General features: G+C 43.8%; 1 long non-coding RNA gene across 1 annotated transcript; it reads left to right on the top strand.

The window, feature by feature from the left end:
- Positions 1–2,851: 2,851 nt before the first annotated feature.
- LOC123393218 lies at positions 2,852–3,623 on the top strand. The gene is made up of 2 exons (XR_006607948.1): positions 2,852–3,087; positions 3,173–3,623. It is a non-coding gene; the product is annotated as an uncharacterized LOC123393218 (long non-coding RNA).
- Positions 3,624–6,715: the final 3,092 nt, after the last annotated feature.

The following is a 6,715-nucleotide window of genomic DNA, read 5'->3' as shown; positions in this document are numbered from 1 at the left end:
AGCCAGAGCCCTGACATTGGCAGAGCGGGCTGGCCTTGCTTAGAGTTTATTTAAACTTCTTCAGCAAGGACCCCAGGAGATTTTGCACACTGGCTGTTAGCATGGCTCCTCCAAGCACAGAGACAGGAACAGTGAGGTTCAAGTCCCAGGGCAGCCCTGATTCAAAGGTTGGGGAAACAGACGGACTCTAACCTCTGATGAGACAGTTGCAAAACCATCTCACAGTGAACACAGATACACGGAGCAGCTGGAAAGTGTGGCCATTTTTGCAATCTATCAGTCAGCTAGATGGTATATCAATGACCAGTTATTGGAGAGTCCCAAAGAAGAGTGGCTCCCTTGAGAGGGAGGGACATAGGCACCTGATCAAACTTCTAAGGCAGTGTTTCAAGGCAAGAATCAGAAATTCCTAAACATATCTGATGATCCTCTATTAGAAACACAAAGACACAAAGCACTGACCTTCCTGAACTCACTGTACCCTCCAAAACGACCTCTCTATGCTTCATTCAGAGTCAACTGAGAAATGACTCCATGACTTCTGCCTTCAGAAGGGAGCACATCTGTAAACATAAAAAAAAGGGTGGACAATCCATTCAAGCAAAATAGGAACGAATTTCTATAATCTGCCTAGTATGCTCATGTATGACTTTTATCACCTTCTTTGGTTCAAAAGAGAAGAAAAACAAGGAAGTGGTCTGACACGCAAATGACACTAAAATGCTATTAAGTCTGCACTCACAGAGAAACAAAAAGAAGGAAAGGAGAAAATCCTAAAAATATTGAAGTTGGGTGCCAAATAGAGCATATGTTCTTGAGAATCTGATCTTTGCAATGAATCCTCCAGATGGCCCTGGGGTGAGCTTGGCAGGGAGCAGGATGAGGTGATAAGAAGCGGTCCGTGCAAATCCCCACACTGGGTCTCACCACTGGAATAACCATGGGTTGTTTCACCTTTGACAACTGACATTGGATGAAGCAAAGCATAGTTTTCTAAATCCCCTGCCCAAATTTTACTTTTATTTGCAAAATTCCTTTTTCTGTTCCTTTCCTTTTCCTAATTCTCCTTTTCCTCGCTCTTTTTTTTTCCTTTTCCCTCTTCCATTAGAGAGTAGGGATTTTCAAGCTTTGCCTCCTTGCCAAGTCAGAAGGCCAAAGAATAAGAACCAGGGGCCCTTTGGTTTCTCTCTTTCCATTTCAAGAGATGATGAGGTCAGGTTGATTTGCAAGGTAGAGTGGCACTGTATTACCTAATTGTGGCTCTAAGAACAGGAATTTGGAAGGAAAAAGGGAAGTAATTAGGTCTTTCCCTCCTAAAATGCCTTTAAAATGTGATTTAAGGAAACATGTGCTCCAGAGTCAAATAGAAGGAGCTGAAAGATCTTTAAGATTTCAAAATACAGTGAGCTTGGGCCTTGAAGGGAATTTAGAGAGCCCCTCATTATTAACCAGTCTGATCCCCTAAATGAGCCAGATCCCTGATTGAGCTGACAGACACACTGTCCCCAAGAGCTAATGCACTGGGGACAGTTCTTGGATAGGACTCAATCAGCTGCTCTAAGTTGAATTTGCCTTCATGAGCTTTTTCTCTTCAAAAAGACCAACAAGGGCGTCTGGGTGGCTCAGTGGGTTAAGCCGCTGCCTTCGGCTCAGGTCATGATCTCAGGGTCCTGGGATCGAGTCCCGCATCGGGCTCTCTGCTCAGCAGGGAGCCTGCTTCCTCCTCTCTCTCTCTGCCTACTTGTAATCTCTCTCTATCAAATAAATAAATAAAATCTTAAAAAACAAACAAACAAACAAACAAAAAAAAAAACCAAAAAGACCAACAAATGGGAGGCGGCCTAACCTGATGGTGAAGAGGACAGACCCAGGCCAGACTTCCCAGTTTCAGTGAAGAGTGTTCACTGCCCCACCTCTCCCCCAAAATTCCTAAGTTGGAGTCCTAGTCCTCCAACACCTCAACACATGCCCTTATTCAGATCTCAGGTCTTTACAGAGGTAATCCAGTCGAAGCAAAGTCATTAGGGTGGGCCCTTAACCCCACATGACTGCCAAACTTAAGGGGAAATGTGGACACAGACACGCACATGGAAGATTCTTCATGAAGATCCAGGCAGAGATCAGGGTGATGCCTCCACAAGCCAAGGAACACCCCCCACCCTCACCTTGCCAGAAACCACCAGAAGCTGGGGGAAAGGCCTAGAGCATGTTCTCCTTCATGACCATTAGAAGGAACCAACCCTGCAGACACCTTGATCTTGGACTTCTGGCCTCCAAAAATGTGAGAGAATACTTTTCGGGGATATAAATGCCCTCAGTGTGCTGTGCTTTGTCAGAGCAGCCGTGACAAACAAATATGCCCAGTCCCCATGTCTCTGTGTGGCTCCGGGCACAGCCTCAGGCGCATGTCGATGATACAGCAGGTGTCCAGCTCAGGTGCGTGTTCAAATTAACATGCGCAGCAGCTTCAAAGAAAAGTGGACACAAAGGAAGGGGTGTGTGAGCACTTGTTAATTTTTTTTTAAATCAACATCACACGAGTCATTATAGGAATTATTAGTTAATTCATCCGGTTGTGCAGTCCATGTGGTATTAAGGGGAAATTTTTAAAACCCTTTAGAAAGTGTAAATGCCATTACTTATTCCAAGCACCGTCGACGAATGATTATAATTAGAGCTATGCTGTTTTCTTCGTTTTTCTTTCAATAGTGTGATCTAGCAGTGCCTCGGGCCGTTGGGCTTCTAATAAATTATTAATCTGGAAGTTAATAATTCATGTTAATTGGTGCTGTAAGCCACTTTCTCTGGCAAATGTGAGCAAAGGTCATAACTTTTTCATCGCAAAGGTGAAACCTTTTCTCAGTTTCTTTTTCCATGTTCTATCATGGAAATATTAAGATATGGGAGGCAAAATTTAACCAGCACTGGGAAAGCGAGATAGTTCCAGGGGTGGAGGTCGAGACCTGCAGTCACAGTGTGTGGGCCAGCGCTGCCTCCACAGCTCTGTCCGATGGAGATGAGGGCTCTTGGGAGCTCAGCAGACCCCAGCCGTGCAGGAGCCCCCTCACAACGGAGACTACGACTCAGGTTTGTGACTCTACTATACCACAGCATGGAACAACTGTGACTGTGACTCATTTTTGATCAACCTTTTTTTTTTTTTTTTTTCCAGATGATAAAATAAGGCATTCGAGAGATTGGCTTGCCAGTGGGATTTTTCTTAATGAATGTTGGTTCTGCTAAGTTACAAGGCACAGCTTTAAGCACAGAGGGCAATTCTTTCACACGGGGTGACACCCCCAAATCAGAAGCAAATCCCTGTAACTGTTGATGTCTTTTATTTTAATTAATGTATTTCATTCTATCCTTTTTCTATTCCCTAGAAAGAATTTGAGGTGATTCTTGGTTGCAGACCATAGAAGACAAGAAACCAAAGGCTTTCTCTTAATAGATCTGTACTTATTTCTCAACTCATTGGTTCATCCTTGGGTCTATGATGCGGCTGCTGGAGAATTAGATGTTCTGGTTTTATACCTTTCTCAGCCTCGATTATGACTTGAATGTTTCATGGCAAGTCACAGACTGATGCAATGAAATAAAATGTTCCCATTTGGAGAATGAAATTTTTCTTAGTAGTGTTTTTTTTTTTTTTCAATGTTCATGAGAAGATAGATGTAAACTATGCATAGGATCATGTCTGAAGACGTAGGATTTTTAAAATTTAAGTGCAAACTACTACTTTAAAGAGTTTCAGGGCCAGAAGTCAAATCCTCCAGCTATTTTTTTTCCCCAAAGAAAATTTGAATAGCATATGCTTTTCATTGTGCTCCTTTCCAGTCATTTACATACGGGGGAAATGTATATTTGGCAACAGGTCCTATTTTTAGTTGTCCTTGAAACTTGCCCTTTGAAAATGTTTTCATTTCTGGCACATATGTGTGTTTTAAGCAGAATGAAAACACAAAGCAAAAAAGAAAAATATGTACAGAAAGGAATGATTTTTCCAGGCCTGTGTAGCACAATAAGAAAGCAATCATTCAGTTGTGACTTTAAAAATGGACGGGTGCCTGAATTTTCCAAGTATTTCCTTCTAAATGACCGTTTCTCTACAGAACTGAACTAATGTAAAGAGACAGGTTGTTCCAGTGCCAGAAATGAACAAGCAGAAAAGGATGCAGGCTATATTTTCATAGGAGGAACTTGACCAAATAATACCCACTCTGTTTCCCTGCAGCCTCTTGGGTTGGTTCAGAAGAAGGTGCCATATGCCCCCTGCGTGTCTCCGAGCGTGTTCTCCTGGCCTGACTCTTTATCAGCACCAGACTTCTATTATTTGCAGTCAGTAACAAAGATTCATCCTTGTGTCCATCAAGCAACAAGGAGACTCTTTGTCACTTAGTGTAATTAATAGATGTACCTCGCATGGGAAGACAGGAGAAGGACGGCCCTTGCACAGCCACTTAGGGTGGATTCAGAAAAGGCTTTGTGGATCTTTGCTGTATTTGACCACCTGAAATATCAGAACTCCAGTGGATGTGGGAAGACGGTAAGCCAAGTGTTTCCTCTGCAGCTTGGTGTTCTTAACTCCAAGCCCTGTAACTGTCCAAGAGAACTCTCTAATTTTTCCTCCCGAACCAGATGAGCTTGGAGGCTCCTCTGCCACATATGTCCCCACACCCGAGCCTCGCATCCTTCCTGCTTCCCACCACCACGTTGTCTCCATGAATATCCAGAGAGGTGCCATGTAAGAGAAGAAATTAAAATAGGAGAAATTGGGTTGTTTAATTTGCTCAATAACCCTTCAGAGAAGGTGAGTTAGGACCTATTTTCTAAAGGAGAGACCGGACAACTTGGCTTAGGGAAGCTGGTACTTGTCCAGGGGACACAGATGGAAACAGTCAAATCTGGATTCAAATCTAGGCTTTTTAGCTCACTTTATACTGAATCGTGGTCTTTTCTTTCACTCTCTGGGCTCCTGCTTTTTTTATTATTTTGAGGACTCCACTTTCTCTACTTCCTCCTCTTCCATAAAAATGGCTGGATTTAACCCACTTGTCCCCAGACCCTTAACTTGCTGTTAAAGTTCTCCTGGGGCAAACCCAGCCTTCTCTCTCACTTGTTCCTGGTCACTTAGATACTCAGCACCTCACCAGCACCCCACTTTCAACTGCAAGGTTTCTTGCCAGAGGTCACCCTGGCACTTTATTTAACAAACATATGCAAATTCTAAGGCTGATGGGGTTTTCTTCCTTCTTTTCCTGCCCAAGGAGAAAGTAAACATGTTCTGCATTTTCTGTCCCTGATCTACAATCTCAATGAGCTTCCTCCATATTTTAAAACAAAATAGAACAAAAAAACTCACCTCATGTATTTCTACTGTGGCTTATCCATCAGATACTCAAATGATGACCCACCAGGTTTCCCAAGTCTCACCTTCCAGGAATGTCCAAACCTGCTTACTGGGGGTGGTTGGGTCTCTTTTCTTGAAACCAGCATCAACCTGTTTCCCTTTCCCTCTTCAGGACCCAGGACTCCCTGACACTTTCCTCGGAACATGAATGTTATCCATCCGCCTCCTCCCCTGACCTCCTCCATCCATAGCTCTGTTTCAAAGCCACCAGCTCCCTCCCTTCCCCACCTTTCCAGGGACCCTTTGCAATCACCTTGCAGAGCCAGCTCTGTCCTACTTCGCCTAACAACAACTTCAGGCCTCCAGAGTATTGCCAGTCAATAGTTATGGTGCTCCTCGTCCAATTTGGGAACCTCCCTGACCTACCTGCACTGTAATAGGTGCAACAACACTGACTTTGGGGGGCCAGCCTCCATGAGCTGGCTCTGATTTGGGATATATAGTTCTGTGCTGCAATCTGAGAACAAGAGTTCCTCTTACTCCCAGTGGCACTAAGAGTATAATAAATTATAACACTACAAATATGCATTAAATCCTAGTTCTCTATATGTATATTAAATCAAAGTCATTCCTTCCAAGCTCACAAATGCTCCTTGCCTACAAAAGGTGTTATTTTGAGGCAAAGGTCCTCCATGTTTATACGGGAAGCTCAGCCCAGCTTGACAAACACAATCTTAATTCCTACCCCCTTAATTCCTACCCTTAAGGTACCACTTTAGGGTGCTCCTAAGTGAGTAAATAGTCCCTTCCCTCACCCCAACCCCTTTCTCACCTTACACCTTTGGTTCTGCCTTATGGAAAAGATCATGAGGTTTCTTGTGACACTGGTAGAGAAGCTAGAGAGTGAGCTTCTGCCGTTAATTCTAATATCTTCCACTCATAGAATCTTGAGCTAGAAAACAAGATAAAAGAAGCACCAAGAACTGGAGGACCACCTGCCTCTAAGTCCATCTGTTTAGCCCAGACCACTTCACGAGTTACAGACTGAATTGCTTTCAAGGTGTCTCAGAGGCACTTAGGTGTCCAAGAGACAAATGTTACCACCAAGACCAACTTCTTTACCCCCTCTGCAGGTGAAATAAGGCAGGGATTTGGAAGTTCTCCTGGACTTCTCCCTTTCCACCATCCCCTGCCATCTCTAAGTCAGACACAAATCCTACTGAAGAGCTGACCTAAAGTCCCCTGAATCTTTCCTCTCCTCTCCAACCCTATCATTCCCTCTCCAGTGCACAGCTAGAAATGGTACCACAGCACCCAGACCACCTTTTAACACACACCCATGAATTGTCTAATTTATCCCAACCC

Source organism: Mustela putorius, unplaced genomic scaffold (genome assembly GCF_011764305.1).
Source record: "Mustela putorius furo isolate JIRA1106 unplaced genomic scaffold, ASM1176430v1.1 tig00000765_pilon_pilon_pilon, whole genome shotgun sequence".
In the NCBI taxonomy this organism is placed as follows: Eukaryota; Metazoa; Chordata; class Mammalia; order Carnivora; family Mustelidae; genus Mustela; species Mustela putorius.
Note: the sequence above shows the minus strand (reverse complement) of the source record. Positions and strands in the feature narration are given on the sequence as shown.